This window comes from Schistocerca nitens, chromosome 4, assembly GCF_023898315.1.
Source record: "Schistocerca nitens isolate TAMUIC-IGC-003100 chromosome 4, iqSchNite1.1, whole genome shotgun sequence".
Classification (NCBI taxonomy): Eukaryota; Metazoa; Arthropoda; class Insecta; order Orthoptera; family Acrididae; genus Schistocerca; species Schistocerca nitens.
In genome coordinates, this window is record NC_064617.1 from 360,404,984 (window position 1) to 360,429,967 (window position 24,984).

General features: G+C 43.2%; 1 protein-coding gene and 1 pseudogene across 1 annotated transcript in view; one reads left to right on the forward strand and one right to left on the reverse strand.

Annotated features, from left to right (window-relative positions):
- Window positions 1-24,984, reverse strand: part of LOC126251589 (uncharacterized) — a 338,248-nt gene that overhangs the window by 156,344 nt on the left and 156,920 nt on the right. The gene's annotated exons all lie outside the window — the stretch shown is intronic.
- Window positions 18,839-18,956, forward strand: LOC126254094 (5S ribosomal RNA; annotated as a pseudogene).

The following is a 24,984-nucleotide window of genomic DNA, read 5'->3' on the forward strand; positions in this document are numbered from 1 at the left end:
TGACACTAATGCTGCTGAGTCGGGAGGTCGGTAAAAGGAACCAATTATTAACCTAGCTCGGTTGTTGAGTGTAACCTTCACCCATAATAATTCACAGGAACTATCCACTTCTACTTGACTACAGGATAAACTACTACTAACAGCGACAAACATGCCAACACCGGTTGCATGCAATCTATCCTTTCTAAACACCGTCTGTGCCTTTGTAAAAATTTCGGCTGAATTTATCTCTGGTTTCAGCCAGCTTTCCGTACCTATAACGATTTTGGCTTCGGTGCTTTCTATCTGCGCTTGAAGTTCCGGTACTTTACCAATACAGCTTTGACAGTTTGCAATTACAATACCGATTGCTGCTTGGTCCCCGCATGTCCTGACTTTGTCCCGCACCCTTTGAGGCTGTTGCCCTGTCTGTACTTGCCCGAGGCCATCTAACCTAAAAAAAAACGCCCAGTCCACGCCACACTTCCCCTCCTACCCGTGTAGCCGCCTGCTGCGTGTAGTGGACTCCTGACCTATCCAGCAGAACCCGAAGCCCCACCACCCTATGGCGCAAGTCGAGGAATCTGCAGCCCACACGGTCGCAGAACTGTCTCAGCATCTGATTCAGACCTTCCACTCGGCTCTGTACCAAAGGTCTGCAGTCAGTTCTGTCGACAATGCTGCAGATGGTGAGCTCTGCTTTTATCCCACTAGCGAGACTGGCAGTCTTCACCTAATCAGATAGCCGCCGGAAGCTAGAGAGGATTTCCTCCGATCCATAGCGACACACATCATTGGTGCCGACATGAGCGACCACCTGCAGATGGGTGCACCCTGTACCCTTCATGGCATCCGGAAGTACCTTTTACACATCTAGAATGACTCCCCCCGGTATGCACATTGGTTTCCTTTCCCTCTCTTGCTGCCATATCCCTAAGGGGCCCCATTACGCGCCTGACGTTGGAGCTCCCAACTACCAGTAAGCCCACCCTCAGCGACTGCCCGGATCTTGCAGGCTGAGGGGCAACCTGTGGAATAGGACAAGCAGCCATGTCAGGCCGAAGATCAGTATCAGCTGGAGACAGAGCCTGAAACCGGTTCGTCAGACAAACTGGAGAGGCATTTCGTTCAGCCGTCCGGAATGTCTTTGGCCCCCTGCCACACCTCGAGACGACCTCCCACTCTACCACGGATGAGGGGTCAGCCTCAATGTGGGCAGTATCCCGGGCAGCCACAGCCGTAGTCCGATCGGGGGATGCGTGGGACGAGCTGGCCGTCCCCGACAAACCCTAATACGGACCCCCACAGTGATGCCCATTGGCAACGGCCTCAAGCTGTGTGACTGAAGCCAACACTGCCTGAAGCTGGGAGCGAAGGGATGCCAACTCAGCCCGCATCCGAACACAGCAGTTGCAGCCCCAGCCATTCTAAAAACTGTTGTGCAAACAACGTCTGAACTAATCTACAGAGAGCACAAACAATTCGACACAAAATTTAAACGGTTATTAAAATACAAGATATCCTAGTAAATGCAGTAATGCTGCTACTTGCGCACTGCTGGCACACTGCTCGGCAGCGGAAGGAGAGTACGCGATTTTACACTCTTCAGGTACTAAAACGCGATGCTACAACTCTCAAATACTATAATACGCCCGAAATTTATGAATTAAACAATGCAAGTTACCAAAAACACGCAAAGAAATTAAGAATTAAACTATGTAACAAGTAAGTCAGCTAACAGTATAGGACTTGCTGCTGGCAGCTTCTTATCCACCACCTCGGTTCCGAGGGTTCCGGAACCTGTGCAGAAAATTGTAATAGAGATCAACATAAGCATCATTTCCGCCCTTTTTATTGCTCATAAAAACCACACATTGCATGTTGTACCACCATACAGCGAGACCTTCGTAGGTGGTGGTCCAGATTGCTGTACACACCGGTACCTCTAATACCCAGTAGCACGTCCTCTTGCATTGATTCATGGCTGCATTCGTCGTGGCATACTATCCACAAGTTCATCAAGGCACTGTTAATCCGATTGTTCCATTCCTCAACGGCGATTTGACGTAGATCCCTCAGATTACTTGTTTGGTCACGTTGTCCATAAACAGCCTTTTCAATCTACCCCTGGCTTGTTCGATAGGGTTCATGTCTGGAGAACATGCTGGCCACTCTATTCGAGCGATGTCGTTATCCTGAAGGAAGTCATTCACAAGATGTGCAGATGGTGGGGGAAATTTTCGTTCATGAAGACGAATGCCTCACCAATATGCTAACGATATGGTTGCACTATCAGTCAGAGGATGGCATTGACGTATCGTACAGCCGTTACGGGGCCTTCCATGACAACCATTGGCGTACGTCGGTCCCGTATAATGCCATCCCAAGACATCAGGGAACCTCCAACTTGCTGCACTGGCTGGACAGTGTGTCTAAGGCGTTCAACCTGACAGGGTTTCTTTCAAACACGTCTCCGACGATTGTCTGGTTTAAGTCACATGCAACACTCATCGGTGAAGAGAACGTGATGCTAATCCTGAGTGGTCCATTTGGGATGTTGTTGGGCCCATGTGTACCGCAATGCATGGTGTGTCCAAGGCGTTCAGCCTGACCACGTTGCCTTCAAACACGTCTCCGACGATTGTGTGGTTGAAGGCATATGCGACACTCATCGGTGAAGAGAACGTGATGCTTGTCCTGAGCGGTCCATTCGGCATTTTGTTGGACCCATCTGCACCGCGCTGTATGGTGTCGTGGTTGCGAAGATGGTATTCATTTTTCGCATGTATATCCGCACTTGGAACTCTCAATAAGTAGTCTGAAAGTAGTTCTATATACCCTCTTGCAATCACTTGAATGTGAATTGCAGTGCAGTCAAGCAGATGTTGACGTGTAAGAAGTTCCTTGTGGTGGCCATTTTCGCAGGAGCTGTATAGAAATTTGCGGCCCATTGCAATTTATGTAGATGTTCGTTTTAATGTAGTCACAATGGGAGAGTTTAACACTAGAGCCTGTGTCTTCACTGGTCGGCGTGTTAACCTGAATTTGCCATTGTTAGTGATAGAGGGTGGCCAGATACCCTTCCTGTCACCCTCTCTGCCCCGGGAATCGGATTTCTGTACGCCAGCTCTCTGCGCCTACTGTTATCCCATGTGAAGTTGCATCTTCGTTTTCGGAATGTTCTCGAATCGTATGTCCAATTAATGTTTAATTTCCGCAAGGATGAACGAAGATGAAACATGTGATATTAGAAAACAAAAACTAATTCATAGCTCTTAGATCATTAACGATTAAAAATTTTTAATTAAAAAACAGTTGTGACAGCTAAAATAATTTATTTTTATCTTAAAAAAAGACCGGCTTCGATATGTGTGAGATCATCTGAGACCAGTTACTCCATGATGACTGTTGGGAGACAGTAGCACGGAGCAGGAACCTCTCTGGGAAGGAGCGAAGATCACCTTCTACAGAAGTTCTACAGCAGTTGATGTTCACGCCTTCCCAGAGCGGTTTCTGCTCCACGTCACTTCTCCCAACACTCATCAAAGAGTAACAGGTCTGAAGATGGTTTCACACAGATCGAAGCCGGTCACTTTTTAAGATAAAAATAAATTTTTAGCGGTCAATACTGTTTTTAATTAAAATATTTAATAGTGCTTGCTACGCTGTTGTTTCTATCAACAATGTTTCAATTTTTTTTTCTAAATCAATGTTTTTCGGAATGCTTTTATTTGACGTACTAGGAAGCTGTTTCGCAATGGCGCCGTATCACATTTTAATAAATTGTAGACTCTGTAATACGATGACATGCAGTGGGAAAACAAAAAAAATACCAGTAGCTATCTATTCTTATCTTATAAAGAATTGCACAATACGAGCTGTGATACTTGTAGAAAACAAGCGACATCCCGTTGCCTTTATTTCTTCAAAGCTTTATGCTAAGGTAATTTCAGATGTTGAATATACATGATTAATATGCATTAGTATCAAGTATATAAAACCCATAGTGTGTTTGAACAGTATCTATCTGTACTATCGATGAGATGGCATTCTTAATCTACAGCGCGCTTGTAGGCAGGCATGACACGTGACGATGTATGCTGGCGACAACAAATTCTGTTGTAAGCAGTCCGAAGCCTCACTAGATAGACATGTCTACTCTATGGGGTCTGCTGATAAAAAGAGAACACCAATTTAGTAGTAACTATGAATAAAAAACAGTTTGTCTGAATCAGGGAAATTTCATAGAACAGCATACCCGCCAAATTTTACCGGAAATTCAATTAATTTAATAGTCATTTGCAATAAATTATGTGTCTCACAAGTCAGAGATCAAATTGTACTCTGTAGCTCTACCGGAGTATAGCAATCGTTTGCTTAATTTCGTTCGTCAACTTTTTAAGGATTAATTGACGCATTGAAAGTGTCCAACCTGTTGCCTTTTCGTCATCGTTCATCTTCATATAAGGCCGCGTTCGCTTTTTACTTGTAATTTTAAAATAATAATATTGATATTTAAATTCATTTATACTTTTATTTAGTAGCCATCTAGTATAAATCCCTTTACTGATGACGTAATCAGATTTTTTTACGTTTCAGTTAATCAAGTACTTTGGGATGCGATTGCTTTGGTGACGTGTCGATTTCGCGCAATCAGCGCATCATTACATGCGCAGCTATGCTTTTCACAAGTAAAGCCTTGCAATGTGAGATTCTCATTACGAACTCCGATTTTTTCATTTTGTGTTACCCAAATTATTTGATGCATTACTCTTCATAAATTCACGGTCCACCGACACCAAGCTTTTCTGCTCCCCAATGACGTCTCTCCACATGTCACTAAAAGCAATAAAAAATGCAGGTAAAGGGAGCCGTCTTCGGCTAAGTAGGAATTGCATTACTACTTAATAACTGAAATCTGATCATTCATATTCCCTAATGCAGTGGTCACTGTGATGTATCTCGCTTCAGAACAATTAGCCTTCGGAAGACGTAAGTACAATCATTTCCCGTTTTTTAAAGGAATACATTATAACACTTCCATTCTGTGATCCGTAGAAGCCATATCAAAATATTGCAATCGTTATTTAACTCACTGATACAATGAGTGGCTTGGTATTATTGTGTAAATTTGTTGCATTTAAATAACAGAATAAGTAGATAATCATTATGAAACTCGGTAAGAAACAGTACACCGGTTTTTTAGTTCAAATGAAATAATTTAGTTGTATGTTGATGCAGAGACTTCTATTATCATATGTCGCATTTTATTTGTCCCTAATCATATCGTAAGTTAAGTAATAGCAGGTACTAGGCTCTCACTGTGTATGAGGTCTCACTTTTAACACTGTCGTTGACTCTATAGGAGGGAAATGGTAACGTTTCATCAGAAAAATATACGACCAGCGCTCCTAGCGGTTTTGTCTTGGTAGGAAGTATAGAATAGAACACTGATATGAGTTGGTGTTACCGAGTGTAAAAATCAAAGAGTAGGTATAATTAAGTAGTAAACATTTACCCCAGTCCTGAAGCCTCAGAAGCTTAGGGAACTCTATCGGTTCATAAAGCAATCATTTTCAGCATACTACTACTATTCGCGAGTGGTAACAATTCGTTGGCTATTTCAGCGATGTTTACACGAATGTACGACCGTTACCTAGCCACAAAATAATCCTTGCTGTAGTTCAGGTAACGCCATATGATCTACTTGTACTATTGGCTTTGTGACATCACTGGAGAATTTCTTTATCCAGCTCGTTTTTTTATCGAAAGATTTTATTTACCCATGGTGTCCGTTATTCAAACAATATCTGCCACGTTTATTCTTGTAGAGAAGGTCTATGAAGAAGGCAGTCTTTGCTAACGACTTCATTGTAATCAAACTGTTTGGTCGTTGTGCTTTATTTGTATGTGCTTTAAAGATCAAAACATGTACTTCATTCAAGTAAATCACCCTTATGGGAGTAATGTCATAAGCTCCCGTCCCCTTCTATGCTTCTGAGACATTAATCACGGCAACTGTAACTGAGCAGAAAAACTGGGCTTAATTTCACCATACCGATAGGCAGTGAAATATCGTGCTTAGAGACACAGTCATCACCGGAAGCTAAAACACTGGTTCTCAGTTTTAGCAAAACGCAACTGATCACAGGGGAGAGACTTGCCACTAACGTGGTGAATTGTAGGCTGACATTTTACAACGTCAATATTTGTATTGCTTTATATTTTTTGGAATGTAGATTGTGCTAACAGACCCATCTGAAGCGTAGCCCAAGGTCTAAGTTATGTTGAAACGTAATTGTTTGGTTATGATTTGGTGAAGATAAAGATTCTGTAAAGACAAAAAGTTACACTACCCAAATAAATGTATGCGGACACCCCTATGTAATGAGGAACTGACCTCTAGATGTCGCTAGTGGCGGAGAGTGTTGAGGTATCGGTAGAGACAGGAAGTATGTTTGTCATTGGATACCACATGAGTAACAAATCTATCGTGGACATTTCAGTCATTGTGTAGTTGCCCAAGTCGATTCATGATGATGCGATTGTGAATTGGATACACGAAGGAACACCGCAATTCTACCAGTACTCCAGCTAGCACAGTGACTGTGTGTACGGGATTAAAAACAATGGGGCACAATGCTTTAGCAGCTCCTCATACGTCGCTCATTTCTGTAGTCAGCGCTAAGCGACGCTTGAAGTGGTACAGAGGACGACACCATTGGACAATGAATGACTGGAAACAAGTGATACGCAGATACGAACCATGCTCTATCTGATGGAAATATCCGGGTTTGTCGAGTGCATGGAGAACGTTACCTACTCTGGTGTGTAATTCCAACAGTGAAGCACGAAGGAGATGGTGTTGATATGGGGGTGTTTTTTGTTGTTAGTGTGTTGTCCCTTTATTTCGCTTAGGAAAACGCTAAATGCTGAAGGATACGTGCACATTTTAAAGCATTGTGTTTTGCTTACAGTAGATAAACATTTGAAGATCGTGATTGAATCAGCATGACAATGCACGCTGTCAAAGCAGCGTCTCTGAGACGATGCATTCTTAAAATGGGCTGGCCTGCCCAGAATCCCGACCTAAACCTACCGTGTGGGCTTAATTTCACCCTGCCATTAGGCAGTGAAATCTCATGCTTGGAGGTACAGACACCACCGAAAGCTAAAACACAGAACGTCGACTTCACTGCAGACCTTACCATCCATCAGCACGATCTACTCTCTTGAGGAAGAATGGGTTGCCTCTCCTCCATAGACATCCAGACACCTTACTGAAAGTGTCCGCAGACGAATTCAAGCTGTCAATAAAGGCGAAGTGTGGGCACACGTCCTATTAATGTTCGCTATTAGGTGTCCGGATATTTTCGACAATATAGCGTATTTTGTGAAGTGAATGTTCTAGTGGCAGGATGATTTATAGCACGGCCCGAGGTCTAGCTTAGATTGGACCTTTACTGTCAGACTGCGTGTTAATAAAGAGACCGAATACGCATAGCGAATCTTGTTGTGTGAACGGATTCGTATCCCAAAATTTAGGTTAAATTGGGCTGTAAGTTCACTGTTTGTTAGTGAGATAAATGGATGATTGATGATCACTAGATTAATGTGACTCGATGGCTCCTGATCGATAATAACTGTTTATATTAATCAAAATATTAACTGAAGCGTTGCTTTGCGTCTTAGTCATCGTCTCGCTTACACTGTTGAACAGCAGTATTATAATCGTTGACCGATTCCATAACTCAAAGATGGGTGGGAATAGCAACACAAATTCTGCTATTGGACTGGTCATGGAAAAGAATTTGTGAACACAGGAAACCTGATAAAAACTACGACACTGTGTCATCAAATGTGGGCCATACCTTTCCTATGCTTGGGGCTGGTTTAAAGCCCAAGCGACTCAAACGGTCGCTTTGGGTGCCAAGCTGAGAGGATACCAAAGGCTAGTAAGTGCAAAATTTGTGTGCAGGGTGTATCACATTTAGTTGCGAAAACTGACACTAATGAAAGTAAACGATAGTAGAAGGAAAAAAGTAAAATTAGACATGGGTCTGCAAACGGTCTGATTGGGAGAAAATTGCGGTTACGACTCGCCCTTGACTTATCCCTATTCTCTAATTTCTCCCTTTGTCGATGGACGTTAAAGAAATGTTTTCGTATTCGGTGGAGAAAGTTGCAGATTAAAATTTCATGAAAAGATGTCGCCGCATCGAAAGAGGCTTTTCTGTTTTTGATTGCCACCCCAAATCACTTTTGGCATACATGTCACTCTGACTCCTACTTCGCGGTAGTACAGAACGATCTGCCCTTCCTTCAAATTTTCGATTAAATCCTCATCTAACTAGACAAAAATTTCTCCGAAGGCCTACCTTAATGAGGAATTAATACTACCACAGCAACGTTACATGTTATATCCACAGCTATATCTACACGATTAATTTACAATTTTCACTTAAGCACCTGGCGGGTGGTTCATAGAACGATTTTCATGCCATTTCTCTGCTGTTCCACTCTCGATTAGTGTGAGGTATAAACGAACACTTAAGACTTTCCCTATGAGCTCAGATTCCTCTCATTTTATTACGACGATCATTCCTCTCTTTGTAGGTCGGCGTGGCCAGGGTGGCCGAGCGGTTCTAGGCGCTACAGTCTGTAGCCGCGCGACCGCTACGGGCGCAGGTTCGAATCCTGCCTCGGGTATGGATGTGTGTGATGTCCTTAGGTTAGTTAGGTTTAATTAGTTCTAAGTTCTAGGGGACTGATGACCTTAGAAGTTAAGTCCCATAGTGCTCAGAGCCATTTGAACCATTTTTTTAGGTCAGCGTTATAAGAATGTTTTCATATTTGGAGGACAAAGTTGGAGAGCGCAATTTTGCGAAAATATCTTGCCGCATCAAAAAAAGTCTTTTCTTTAATAATTGCCACCCCAACTCGCTTATCGAACCCGTGACACGCTCTCCTTAATTCGCGATAGTACAAAAGAACTGCCCTTCCTTGAACTTTTTTGATGTACTCTGTCAATCGTATCTGGTGAGGATCCCATATCGCACAGCAATATTCGAGTAGAAGACGGACAAGCGAAGTGTAGAAAGTCTGTTTAGTGGATTTCTTGCATATTTTAAGTGTTCTATCAATGAAATACAGTATTTGGTTCAGCTTCCCCGCGACATTATCTATGTGATCGTTCCATTCTAAGTTGTTCGTAATTGTTTGCCCTACATACGTAGTTGAATTGACAGTCTTTAAATGTTGTTATTCACCGTGTAACCGGAATTTAACGGATACCTTGTAGAACTCGTCTGGATAATCTCACACCTTTCAATAATGACAGTCAGTTGCTACCTTTTACATCATACAGATATCTTGTGTGGATTCTGCAAGCGGTTTTGACCTTATGATGACTTTACTAAACGGTAAACGACAGCGTCATATGCAAACAATCTAAGAGAGCTGTCGTCATTGTTTCCTAAACCATTTATTCAGACTAGAACAGCAAGGGGCTATAACACTTCCTTTGGGAGCACCAGATATCACTTGTGATTACTCTGTGACTTTCCGTCAATTACTATTAACTGTGACCTCACTGACAGGGAATCACGAGTCCAGTTGCGCAACTGATATGATACTCCATAGGCACGGAATTTGATCAGAAGCCGCTCGTGAGATCTCTAGTATCCCTTTTAGAAATTCAGAAATCCAGAACTATGGCATCAGTTTGTGATATTATGTAAATAGCGCCCATTACTTCATGAAGACATAGAACAATTTGTGTTCCCCAAGAAACTATATTTTCCGAATCCTTTCTGACTGTGTGCGAATAGATCATTGTCTTCGAGGAAATGTATAATGATCAAAGACAGTACATGTTCCAAAATCCCACCGCAAATAGACATCAGTGATTGGGGACTGTAATTCAGCGGATTACTCCTATTGCCTGTCTTGATTGCTGGTGTGACCTGTGCAACTTTCCAGCCTTCAGGTACGGATTATTGGTCGGGAGAGTGGTTGTATAAGATTGACGCGTTTGTAGTTATTTTATCAGCATACTCTGAAAGCAATGTAACCCTTATACAATCTGGAACAGAATACTTACCCTTATTAAGTGATTTGAGTTGCTTCGCTACATTGAGGATGTTTACATCCATGTTACTGTTGTTGGCATTAGTTCTTGATTCGAATTCTGGAATATTTACTTCGCCTTCTTTGGTGAAGGAATTTCGGAAAATCGTATTTAGTAACTCCGCTCTAGAAGCACTGTCGTCTGTAACATTACCATCGCTACTGTGTAGTGAAGATATTGATTATATCTTGCAACTAGTGTTCTTTACATACGATCAGAATCTGTTTGGATATCCTGCCAGATTTCTAGACAGAATTTTGTTATGGAAACTAATAAAAGCATCTCGCATTGAAGTTCTCACTAAGTTTCGAGGTTCAGTAAAACACTGACAGTGTTGTACACTCCTGGAAATTGAAATAAGAACACCGTGAATTCATTGTCCCAGGAAGGGGAAACTTTATTGACACATTCCTGGGGTCAGATACATCACATGATCACACTGACAGAACCACAGGCACATAGACACAGGCAACAGAGCATGCACAATGTCGGCACTAGTACAGTGTATATCCACCTTTCGCAGCAATGCAGGCTGCTATTCTCCCATGGAGACGATCGTAGAGATGCTGGATGTAGTCCTGTGGAACGGCTTGCCATGCCATTTCCACCTGGCGCCTCAGTTGGACCAGCCTTCGTGCTGGACGTGCAGACCGCGTGAGACGACGCTTCATCCAGTCCCAAACATGCTCAATGGGGGACAGATCCGGAGATCTTGCTGGCCAGGGTAGTTGACTTACACCTTCTAGAGCACGTTGGGTGGCACGGGATACATGCGGACGTGCATTGTCCTGTTGGAACAGCAAGTTCCCTTGCCGGTCTAGGAATCGTAGAACGATGGGTTCGATGACGGTTTGGATGTACCGTGCACTATTCAGTGTCCCCTCGACGATCACCAGTGGTGTATGGCCAGTGTAGGAGATCGCTCCCCACACCATGATGCCGGGTGTTGGCCCTGTGTGCCTCGGTCGTATGCAGTCCTGATTGTGGCGCTCACCTGCACGGCGCCAAACACGCATACGACCATCATTGGCACCAAGGCAGAAGCGACTCTCATCGCTGAAGACGACACGTCTCCATTCGTCCCTCCATTCACGCCTGTCGCGACACCACTGGAGGCGGGCTGCACGATGTTGGGGCGTGAGCGGAAGACGGCCTAACGGTGTGCGGTACCGTAGCCCAGCTTCATGGAGACGGTTGCGAATGGTCCTCGCCGATACCCCAGGAGCAACAGTGTCCCTAATTTGCTGGGAAGTGGCGGTGCGGTCCCCTACGGCACTGCGTAGGATCCTACGGTCTTGGCGTGCATCCGTGCGTCGCTGCGGTCCGGTCCCAGGTCGACGGGCACGTGCACCTTCCGCCGACCACTGGCGACAACATCGATGTACTGTGGAGACCTCACGCCCCACGTGTTGAGCAATTCGGCGGTACGTCCACCCGGCCTCCCGCATGCCCACTATACGCCCTCGCTCAAAGTCCGTCAACTGCACATACGGTTCACGTCCACGCTGTCGTGGCATGCTACCAGTGTTCAAGACTGCGATGGAGCTCCGTATGCCACGGCAAACTGGCTGACACTGACGGCGGCGGTGCACAAATGCTGCGCAGCTAGCGCCATTCGACGGCCAACACCGCGGTTCCTGGTGTGTCCGCTGTGCCGTGCGTGTGATCATTGCTTGTACAGCCCTCTCGCAGTGTCCGGAGCAAGTATGGTGGGTCTGACACACCGGTGTCAATGTGTTCTTTTTTCCATTTCCAGGAGTGTAGATTTCGGGATATTTTAAACTTGGCATGCTTTTTTCCTTGATTCTTACCTGTTTTGTGTACCTTGGGGGATCATGCTATATTTGGAATAAATCTCTCGATTTCCGTCAACACTATTTCTTTGGATGTGAGCCACATCACGTCTACCTGCATATATGAGGGCTTGCTGTGAAGTAATTCCTTCGAATCGTTTATGCGAAACTTCTTTTCAATAAAAAACAAACTTTGCAAACATTCTACGTCTTTATTCTCGATGTCTAAATATTTGTTTCGCAACATAGTCTCACCTTGGTGGTCAAGACATTTTCCGGAAGAGAGACCAGTTTGTTGATACCGTCATTGTAGAATGATTAATTTTGTTGACGGAGCTCCAACCTCATCTCTGCTTGCGCCACTTCATCACTATCAAAGTCAAGTCCTCGAAGTTGTTCTTTAAGTTTTGGAAACAGATGAAAATCAGATGGGGTCAATTTGGGACTATATGGAGGATGATCGACGACATTGAACCCAAGCCGCTGGATTGTCATGCTGAAGGAGCGGGGGTTCCATGTGTTGACGAACTCTCTGAATTCGTGCTTTCTATTTTCTGAGGGTCTCTCATGCACCGACTGAGCTACATTACACACTGTCACGTTACACTCTGCAATTTGGAGCCTTCTAGCCCTTTCAGACCTGAATTTTTTCTGAAGGAAGGAAAATTTTTCCTTATATGGTAATGCTCTTATGTGATTTATTGGCGATTTTAGGTGAAAGATTTACACAAAAATAGCTACCCATTTTCAAACCTTACTTTGTACACTTGGCTTCATTCTGTGGACTAAAACGTCTAATTATGAAATTATCTCTATTGCAAATAAAAAGCAGAACAGTAATTCAACAATTACAATGCAAAATAAGAATAAGAATACTCAATTATACAGTGGAATATGGCCAACCACATCCGTGTATTCTGGTGGTTTAGAGTTTCTGCGCACTGTACACTGACTTGCTGATATTTTCACAGTGGTTCCCAATAGTTGGCAGCACTTGCACATGATGAAAAGGTCGAACATTCAGAAATGTGTATCTCAAGTTTCCAGTGGGAAAAATACTTCTTTTGCAGCTAAGACACAGTAAAAGTTAATGTACACAACTGTAGCCAGAGGGCCTGAAAGGGCTAGCGGCGTAGGGTTGCAAAATGTCAGCGAAGCGGGAAAGTTAACCGAGTGATTGCGTGACATTAATACCTCAACCGATACTGAGAACAGAATAAAAAATTCTGAGGTGTTACGTTTCAGCACGCCCTCGTAGTTAGTTTGGAAGGAATGTAAACTGTGTCTTAGGAAGGGGTTAAGGAAATTTTCGCCTGCTTTTTTACGTTTATTTGTGATGGGTTTGAATGCTACGGTATTCAGTTTTACTACAGCGACCTCATGATCACAAATACCTATATACGTCATGATGCTCCATGTTTGCTCGGAATTATTTGTTGTCGAAGAGGTGCCGCGAGGGATTAGCCGAGCGGTCTAAGGCAGCCATGGACTGTGAGACTGGTCCTGGCGGAGGTTCAAGTCCTCCCTCGGGCATGGGTGTGTGTGTTTGTCCTTAGGATAATTTAGGTTAAGTAGTGTGTAAGCTTAGGGACTGATGACCTTAGCAGTTAAGTCCCATAAGATTTCACACACATTTGAACATTTTTGTCGAAGAGGTCAAGTATGTTTTCGCAACCATATACATTTCGAGTTGACTCTTAAACTAAATGCTGAAAATAATTTTTGGAGTAAGCATGTTGTACAATTTCGGGCTATGATTTATGTCTACTACCGGCTTTGAACATGTTTTCTCGCCAACATATCGAGGGTGGGTTGATGTCACCGCCAACTATAATTGTATGAATGGCTTACCTACTAGAGACGATACTCAAGTTTTCTTTGAACCTTACAGTAGCTGAATCATCTGAATCATGGGGTCGTAAAAGGAACCAATTATCGCTTTATTCCGGTTGTCAAGTGTAGCCTCACCACACAGTAACTCACAGGAAACGTGTGTTTCAATGTCTCTACAAGATAAACTACTTCCGACAATAACAAGCATGCCGCTATGCTATTGATTCATGCTATTACTTTGCTTTGTGTCCACTTGTCTATCACCTTTATGAAATTACTCTGTACTTAAATTGTCTTCACAACTTCGAACCAACTGATCAAAATTTGACTGAAAAAAAAGAATGTATCCACCGTATATTATAGGAAAATAAATGCCCAAGAAAGGAAGAAAATGAAAAACAAATGAAGGTGATGAAAAGCTTTTTTTCGTCGCCTTCTATAAACCGCATAGGAATTTTAAGGTGCTATTGCTCCAAACAGAAATACTGCGAGCTTAGGTGATTACCTTCCTACAGCTACAACTATGTCTTCAAAAGCTGAACCATTTCTGGTGCATTTAAGAGCTTATTTTATTTACATATTAGCTAACTTACATTCTCGTTTAAAAAATGAAAAAATGCGAATTTCATATGAAAAAATTAGGCTTGTTATTGCGATTACTTATTATTACAACCAGTAGGCAGGTTAATAATTAAAGACATAAGAGTAATATGATCTTTAAGAAATGACGAGTGCAGTGCAGTCACTACTATCTGGCTCCAGAATGTCCAGGCGCCCCTGCTGTAAAGCTGTCACGAAAACGCTGATTTGTGATAATGCTGCAAGCGGGGTGCCCCAAAGTATCAGCATGCAAACTTTTTGCGTCATAAAAGTGTGGATTTCCTCCTGTACCACATGCATCATGTCAAGCTTCATGTAAGTTTAGCATTATAACATCAATCTTAAAATGTTTTTACAAAGAGCTCTAGGAAAGCGAGGTAATGTCTAAAAGAACGGGAGAGGGTGCGTTCAATAGATATCCACTTGTATGTAAAAGTGTTCCATGACTGGCTTTTCTAGGACAGGTCCTTGACTGTCTTAAAGCTAACTATAAATATGGACCGATGTTTGATTAGCAAATATTCCGCTGTGTACAACAAATCAAAATGTTCGTATTACTAAATTATGCTTAAGAATAACTGTATTTTTTGTTATGGTGCAAGTCTTATAAACTTCACGATTAGGAAATTGAACACTTTCGTATTATCACAATAATAATTTCGCAATGCAGTTCTGAAACTAATTCCTCCTTTTTACGTATTCGTACATCTTAATCTGTTGCCAACAGCCATAATGTATTTCACATACCGTACTTTCACCTTTCCGTTGTATGTTACGATAAATGTTATGATTTGAAGTAACAGATATATTTCTTGTTTACAGTTTATTATTAAATCTCTGTAACACACATCTACTATTTGAGATCGCTTCGAAGTTATACTTAAAATTTACAAACAGCTAGTTGTAGGAATATAACAAAATGAATGTAAATGCTTAGGAAGGGGAATAATAATAATAATAATGGCGTGTGACTAGGGCCTCCCGTCGGGTAGACCGCCCGCCTGGTGCAAGTCTTTCGATTTGACGCCACTTCGGCGACTTGCGCGTCGATGGGAATCCAATGATGATGATTAGGACAACACAACACCCAGTCCCTGAGCGGAGAAAATATCCGACCCAGCCGGGAATCGAAACCGGGCCCTTTTTTTTCTAATCTCATTTTGTTCGCTTTCGTTCGTTGCATCTGCTCGGGGCGGACGTCGTAATACATCCGTTTAAGTTCGTTGTTGATCGTTTAACTCAGTTTTTTTATTACAGAGGGCAGCTAACCCTCTGACTTGACAGTCCGTCGCACTGACCACTCAGCTACCGGGAGCGGACGGGAATGGGAATGATAAAGGTACTTCTTGTTTTATTGATGTTTACGAAACAGTAGATGGTGGTGTGTTACTTGTCTAGTACCTACCTGGCTGCGAGTAATAATTTAATTACGTTTAACAATGGACAAAAACACTAATTTTTTTGAATTATACAGTAAATTACTCACTGTACGCAACTCCTATACGTTAGAGCTGGCCGTACTTACATACGTCACTTTCAAATACGATGAGTTTCTTAAAAACAATCACGCCAGAACTACGATAGTTCTTATTCCTTTTGTATTACTGTCTAGTCAAAACAAGATATGAAATCAGCTACCAAATAGACAAGGACACGTAAATGAATGACTTGCAAGTTGAGAACGAAGATATTCCTGCGTCCAAAGTACTTCAGGGAGACGATGCAGCGTATTATTATCTGTCGTGAACTTTTCGAAAGAGTTTCGCCACAAAGGCCGCCGCTAATGTATAAACCGGTTGCGAGCTAAGTGGAAAATCGGAGCATTCCTCGATGAGCTAATGGGCTCGGCAACCTGTAGAAACGTCCATTATAGTGGATGATATTTCGCTGTTTTCCGGGTTGTGAGATACGCAAAACTCTCACATCCGTGTCAACTGTATATGTATCTCAAGGGTAATACTGTATGCAAGATATCTATAGTCGGCATAGTTCTCCTATGTACCGATTGCTTGAGTGCCTACTGTGTCTCGGGGAAACTGGGAAACCCACTACCGCATGACATCCTGGGAAATCTTGCTAGAGCTAATGAATCACCTAAACCGATCTGCTTCAAGTGGTTATCGAACAACATCGACATAATGCTTGATCTGTTTGACTATGGGCTCCTGATGGCAGTAGATAACAGCGCCCAGGCTAATTAATGTGTTGATTGACTTACGGAAGGGTGCTAGATACAGTTCTGCACTGTCGCTTACCGATTAAAATATAAGCTTACGGAACATCGGACAAACTTCGTGACTGGATTAAGGAATTCCTATTAGAAAGGAAATTGTATCGAAACGCAAAATAGTTGTAGAGCATCGACGCTCAATGCAGGGTCTGGCAGGTTACGCTCAACGTAAGGTATAAAGATTCATTATTTTACGATTACGTTATTGGCGATGTATTACTGGGTATGGTAACAATAGTAATACGATATTTGATTGCGTGGTATATGTTCTTTCGGACACGTTCCGAAAGAACAGACGCCACGGAGAATCTACAGCTGTGAAACATATGTAAATTAAAGGGCTGCTGTCAGCTGCTGCGGCACATTATGCGTATTCAGCGGGGACGAGTAAAAGTGTGCACTGGACCGGATTCGAACCTCTGATCTCCAGCTTACTAGGAAGATGCCTTAACCATTGCACCATCCGGAGCACAATGGTAACTGTGCGCATTATCTCGGCGCGGCTCACAGACGATCTACACTCCCATCGCGAACATGGAGTCAATGGACAGGGACTGCAGATAGGTGGCGCTCTGTGGGAGAGTAGATTGACTGTGAGGTGTGCCGAGATGGTGTTCACCGCTTTGTACCGTATGACGCAGTGGTTGACGCAGCTGCATAGTAAACAGGAGATCCCGGGTTCGAATCCCGGTCCGGTACACATTTTCACTCGTCGCCGCTGATCTCGCGTAATGTCCCGCCGCAGATGACTGCAGCGATGCACTTTAATTTAGATATAATCGTAATATGTCCAGAGAGACCTGAAGTGGAACGTGCACATGAATCTTGGCATAGAAAAAGCAGATTCTAGACTGAGATTAATTAGAAGTACTCCATAACGCTTGAATTTACAGATTGATATTTAACTATTGTTCAGCAGTCTGAGATCATTATCAGGTACAATTAATAACAGAGAAATAGACAATCCAAGGAAGGTCAGTGATTTTCGTTGCGGGTTCGTTTGTTAATCATCGTGGAGATGATCATGAAACTAAATGGCAGACGCTGAAAACAATTTAAACAAATGCCTGGTATATTATACGAGACTTGACCTGGCTGGGAGATAGCTCGTGCATTAATTTTTCCACGTGGACCCATGAACGCACTTGACAAAAGATTACAATTTTTTTTTGTTTTTTTGGAGCAGCCTAATGAAGTCTAAACGAGTGTTTTTCCAAACTTTTCTGGTCCATGGCTACCTTGACCTGGACATAAACACCTGCTGGTCCTTTCGCCCACGAAATTCGAAAAAAATGTTCAAATGTGTGTGAATTCCTAAGGGACCAAACTGCTGAGATCATCGGTCCCTAGACTTACACACTACTTAAACTAACATACGCTAAGGACAACAGACACACCCATGCCCGAAGGAGGACTCGAACCTCCAGCGGGAGAGGCTGAACAGTCCGTGACATGGCGCCTCGAACCGCGCGGCCACTACGCGGCTACACAACACCGGTCGAAGTGTGGGAAAAATGAACTTAAGTTTCCGAATAAATGAATGAAAGTAGTTATTGAACATGTAACACGTCAGCCTCAGTTGCAAATAGAAACCAAACTTTACCCAGGTTTCAGCCTAAATAATTTGGCCTTCTTCAGAAGCGAGTGACGCCAAGCTACTGCATGCAAAAGTTTGGCCATGACAAGTATAAAACTTTGGCATGCAGTAGTTTAGTGTCACTCGCTTCTGAAGAAGGCCACATTATTTTGGCTGAAACCTGGGTAAAGTTTGGTTTCTTTTTCCAAATGAGGCTGACGTGTTACATCTTCAATTATCACAATTACTGACAGGGCTGCACAATGTTAAAAGTTCTTAAAGTAGTTATTCATTATTAACTGTTAACATGACACATATTAATCAAACTTTGTTGTTGTTATGCTCTATTCGTGCACGAAAATCGATGGAACTTGCTTCTTCTTCATTAGTCTTCCACATCTCGGCACAAGACTGGACTTTGCGACTCGTCTCTATTTCTGCACATTCATTCACGGTATATATTTCATATTGATGACTGTCAATGCTGTAAAACCTTCCTCACATAGGTAGGCTGTTGCAAAAGTATCAAAAATCGTCAGGCCTCTTTACCTATTTGCGGACACTGCTTCATCAAACTTCAAACCTCAGGCAGTGATGGGGAAACGAACTTCGATTACAGTGTGGACTCTGAAGTAACATAAATGAATTGCTCTTCTTCCTCAACGGCTAGCGTTTATGGAGGTTCTGTACTGAATGGAGGCAACGGCCTTGCCGCAGTGGATACACCGGTTCCCGTCAGATCACCGAAGTTAAGAGCTGTTGGGCGTGGTCGGCACTTGGATGGGCGACCATCCGGGTCGACATGCGCTGTTGCCATTTTTCGGGGTGCACTCAGCCTCGTGATGCCAATTGAGGAGGTACTCGACCGAATGGCAGCGGCTCCGGTCAAAGAACACCATCGTAACGACTGGGAGAGCGGTGTGCTGACCACACGCCCCTCCTATCAGAATCCTCAGCTGAGGATGACATAGCGGTCGGATGGTCGCGATGGGCCACTTATGGCCTGGAGACGGAGAGTGTGTACTGAAGGATCTGTTGCTCCAATTGTTTTGATGAACTTCTTCTTTAAACTACCTCAGAAAGAAACAACTGATTCAGTTAAATGATATAAGAACACTCGCAATTCTGCGCTCAGCGGAAAGTCATTGTCTTCTAAGACCGTGTGTAGAACAGGGAAACGTACATCTTTATCTTGGAGATTCTTGAATCCACAACAATAGTTTCTTTCTCTGGCAGCTGTCCTCATTACCTTGAAGGGATACTTTCAATTACTGAGTTTTCCAAAGATGTCACAAAGCTACGCCAACACAAAACAAATCACTGTCTAGGAACTCAATTGTTTCTGTTGAAAATGTTAAGAGTACAGGTCACTCTTAAGTTCATACATCCTTTTCAAGACATTCACACTAGAAAGACAAACAGGCTTTAATAAATTAGGGAAAAGCGCTCAGACCCATATCAATGCACACCTGTTGAAAACATTTGGACATACACTGAGGTGGCAAACGTCAAGGGATGCGTCCTAATACCGTGTCGGACCTTCTTTTGCCTGACGTAGTGCAGCAGTTCGACGTGGCATGGATTCAACAAGTCGGTGGAAGTCACTTGCATAAATATTGAGCCATGCTGCCTCTACGGCCATCCATAATAGCGGAAGTGTTACCAATGCAGGATTTCTTGCACGAAATGACCTCTCGTTTATGTCCGATAAATGTTCCATGGGTTTCATGTCGGGCGGACAAAAAACTCGCTCGAACTCTCCGGGATGTTCTTCAAACAAATCGCCAACAATTGCGGCCCAGTAACACGGCGCTCTGCCATCCATAAACATTCCATTGTTGTTTGGAAACATGAAGTCCACGAATGGCTGCAAAAGGTCTACAAGAAGCCGAACATAATCATTTACGGTCAATTATCGGTTTAGTTCCACTTAAACACAGTTTACACCTTATGGAACCACCATCAGCTTTAACACTGCCTTGTTGACAACTTTTGTCCATGGATTCGTGGGGTCTGTGCCACACTCTAAACCCGTCAGCTCTTACCAACTCAGATCGGGACTCATCTGACCAGGCCACGGTTTTCCAATCGTCTACGGCCCAACAAGTATGGTCACGAGCCCAGAAGTCACGGAAGTTCAAGATGTCTCTAAGCACTATGGGACTTAACATCTGAGGTCATCAATCCCATAGACTTAGAACTATTTAAACCTAACTAACCTAAGGACATCACACACATCCATGCCCGAGGCAGGATTCGAACCTGCGACCGTAGCAGCAGCGCGGTTCCGGACTGAAGCGCCTAGAACCGCTCGATCACAGCGGCAGGCTGCACGGGATTCGGTCGTCTGTTGCCATAACCCATTAACACCCAATTTCGCCACACTGTACTAAGGTTGCGTTCAGCGTACGTCGCACATTGATTTCTGCTGTTCCTTCACGTAAGGTTGCTTGTCTGTTAGCACTGACAATGTTGCGCATACGCCGCTGCTCTCGGTCGTTAAGTGACAGTCATTGGTCACTGCGTCGTCCGTGGTGAGAGATAATGGCTGAAATTTGGTATTCTCAGCATACTCTTGCTACAGAGGCTCTCGAACTATTGAATTCCCTAATGATTTCCGAAATGGAATGTCTCATGCGTCTAGCTAAACATACCATTCCGTATTCAAAGTTCGTTAATTCCTGTCGTGAGGCCATAATCATGTCAGTAATGTTTTCACTAGAATCACCTGGTTACAAATGACAGCTCCGCCAACGCACTGCCCCTTTAATATCTAATGCATATAACACTGCTGCCATCTGTATATGTGCATAATGACTTTTGTGACACAATGAAGGTTTACACCACCCGATGTTTCAGCTGCTGAGAATTCTTCCGGGTTGTATGGCCGGTGGTCCATGGAACTCTTCTATCCCTGACGTTTCGTCCAAGGCTGAGTTGGACATCTTCGGACGTACTCCTGGTTGAGCTGAGACAGTCGGCAAGAGTCAGCACAACCAGGACCACCTCCGAAGATGTCCAACTCAGCCTTGGACGAAACGTCAGGGATAGAAGAGTTCCATGGACCACGGCCATACAACCCGGAAGAATTCTCAGCAGCTGGCTTTTGTCACCTCGGTGTAAGTAACAGACTTTTAATGAAGTTTAGAACTTAGATTAGTGATTAAAGAATCTCATGATGGGCAGGACTCATCCTAATTGTTGCCCGTGCTTGCAGTGAATAAAACAGTGTGTCCAAATAGCGTGAGGAGCCTCGTTATGAATTATAGCTTGTAGTCTGGCGTAACAGCAAGCCATATTATGTTTTCCATCTTACAAACGCCTGTACAATTTACCCAATTAATGTTCTTTTTTCTATAAAACTGTGTAATATTTCAAAGAGATGTGTTACTTTTGACCCAAGAGTTACTTTACTTCAAGAAAGATCTTCATGAAATTTGTTCTCGTGCGTAATACGCAACGAACAGATGGGCATTATTATGATTGTCTGTAGTTTGACCCAACTGAATAGCGAAATCACCACACCTTTCGGTTTTGCAATCAACTGATCGATATATCGTCAGTATTCGGCGGTTAATAGTGTAGTGTGACAAAGGCGCACCAGAAACAGCGATTAGTGTAAGATACCTCGGAGTAACCACAATGACCACATAAAACAAACACACTGTTGTGAAAAACTTAAGGAGGAAATTAACTTTCACGTGATGTAACTCTGCCAAGTAACGCAGCTGGATGAACACACGTAGTAACAATTCCTACAGTATAGTACAGAAGGTAACTAGAAGAAATACGCAGTGAGTCGAACAGAAAAGACACTTCTATTTAAACGCAATAATTGTACTGAAGCCACGGTAATTCATGACAGCGGGACATGGTTGTCAGTAGGGTGTGTGATCACCATGGACGGCAGTGCATGCTGTGCAACGTGCTACCATGCTGCCTACTAGGTTGACAAGGAGCTCTTTCTTGTGGTAGGGCGTTCAGTTCTGCACCAGCGCGCCGGCCTCTGTGACCGAGAGGTTCTAGGCGCTTCAGTCCGGAACCACTCTGCTGCTACGGTCGCAGGCTCGAATCCAGCCTCGGGCATGGATGTGTGTGATGTCGTTAGGTTAGTTAAAGTAGTCTAGGGGACTGATGACTCAGATGTTAAGTCTCATTCTGCTCAGAGCCATTTGAACCATTTTTGAACCAGAGCTGTTGGCAAGTGTTGGATAGTCGTTGGTGCATGTGGATGCGCTGCAATACATCCGCCCCCAACGCATCTCTCACGCGCTCAAGGGATTTAAGTAGGGGAGATGGGCAGGGCGGTCCATTCGGCGAATATATTCCCGTTCCAAGAGCTCCTCCACCTTGGCTATTCGATGCGTTCGCGCGATGTTATTTATATAAACAGGACAAGTACAGGTAGCACTCGCGCTCTGAGTGTTCCGTGCAAAATTCAATATGTACACAGATAATAATTCCCTGTGGCGCAGCGGCAAGGTGCAAGTCTTTCTATTGGACGCCACTTCGACGACTTGCGTGTCCGTAACCTGCACCGGTCAGATAATCGCCGAAGCCACGTGTTGTTTCTTGCGACTCCTCACATCGTTAAGAAGTGAAGGTTAGGTTAAAATGAAGACTGAAAACTCTGTAGTTCGACCGATCCCCGTAAACTCTCGATCTTCATGCATGGGTTTTACCGTTAGAGCACGAAACTCGACATTTATAGGGATCATTCACCTATACGTTTTGATGAATGAGTTTACGAGTATCAAAATATGTGTCGTATATCCCATTACCTTCTGATTGCATTGACTTAGAAGCTAAATTATTTGCACCACCAAGGAGCCGTAGACAGGATCTGATATAAATTTCGATACCTCTATACCCGTTTCTGAGAAAGAGGGCTATTAACAGGCGGACAACAAATTGCAAAAAAGTGAAATAATTACAGATTAAAAATTTTTGTTTTTTTTTTTACATGTACTTGTTGTCAAATTTCATGAGCCCAGGTCTAAGGGAAGTACACTTTAGGTTTTGAAGAGTGAGTTTGCGAGTATCGAAATATGTGGCGTAAATGGCCGTATCTCTCATTTTTATTGACTAAGAAGCTTAAATGTTTCACATCGCCAAGGCATCATAAATGTTAGTACGTGACATAAATTCCAACTTTATACCTCTAACCGGTCCTGAGAAAAAAGAGGTCTTAGCCGTCCGGCGACTGACAGACATACACCAAGACAAACGGACAACCAAGGGATCCTACAAGGATTCTGACTTTACCGACTGAGGTATGGAACTCTGAAAACGAAGTCAGGACCAAAAACACCGCTACAAAGATACACATGGGGTATGAGTACAGTGCACCGTGGAAGCCAGTAAGTCCATGCAACACTATGCTTCTCTTCGCCATAACACCTGAAATATCAAACATCTATATCTACATGGTTACTCTGCAATTCACACTAAGTGCCTGGCAGAGGGTTCATGGAATCATTTTCATACTACTTCTCTGCCATTTCACTCTCGAATGGCGCGTGGGAAGAAGGAACACCTAAACCTTTCCGTTCGAGCACTGATTTCTCTTATTTTATTATGATGATCATTTCTCCCTACCTAGGTGGGTGTCAATAAAATATTTTCGCATTCGGAAGAGAAAGTTGGTGATTGAAATTTCGTAAATAGATCTCGCCGCAAAGAAAACCGCTTTTGTTTAAGTGACTGCCACCCCAACTCGCGTATCATATCAGTGACATTCTCACCCCTATTCAGCGATAAAACGAAACGAGCTTCCCTTCTTTGCACTTTTTCGATGTCCTTCGTCAATCCTACCTGGTAAAAATCGCACAACGTACAACAATATTCCAGAAGAGGACGGACAAGTGTAATGTAGGCTGTCTCTATAGTGGGTTTGACGCATATTCTAATTGTTCTGCCAACAAAGCACAGTATTTGTTTCGCTTTCCCCACAATATTATCTTGTTGTCTTTCTAATTTAAGTTGCTCGTTATTGTAATGCCTAGGTATTTAGTCGAATTAATAGCCCTTAGATTTGTGCGATTTATCGTATACCCAAAATTTATCAGATTTCTTTTAGTACCCATGTGGATGAGCTCACACTTTTCTTTGTTTAGTGGCAATTGACACTTTTCACACCATACAGAAATTCTCTCTATATCAATTTGTAATTGGAATCGAGCGTCTGATGATTTTACTGGACGGTAAATTACAGCATCATCTGCAAACAATCTACGGGGGCTGCTCAGATTATCACGTAGGTCATTTATATAAATTAGGAACAGCAGAGGGCCTATGACACTACCTTACGGAACGCCAAATATCACTTCTGTTGTACTCGATGATTTACCGTCTATCACCACGAACTGTGACCTCTCTGAGAGGAAATCACGAATCCAGTCACACAACTGGAACTATACTCCATATGCACGCAATTTGATTAATAGTCGCTTGTGAGGAACGGTATCAAAAGCCCTCTGGAAATCTAGGAATAAGGAATCGATCTGAGGTCGACAGCACTCATTACTTCATGGGACTAAAGAGCTAGCTGTGTTGCACAAGAAAGATATTTTCTGAATCCGTGTTGGTTATGTATCAATAAGTCATTTTCTTCAAGGTGATTCATAATGTTCGAGTACAGTATGTGCTCCAAAATCCGACTGCAAATTGAGGTCAGTGATATGGGTTTGTAATTCAATGGGTTACTACTATTTCCTTTCTTGAATATTGGTGTGACCTGTGATACTTTCCAACAGACCTTTTGTGAAGTGAGCGGTTGTATATGATGGCTAAGAAAGGCGCTATTGTGTCTGCATACACTGAAAGGAACCTGATTTGTATACCA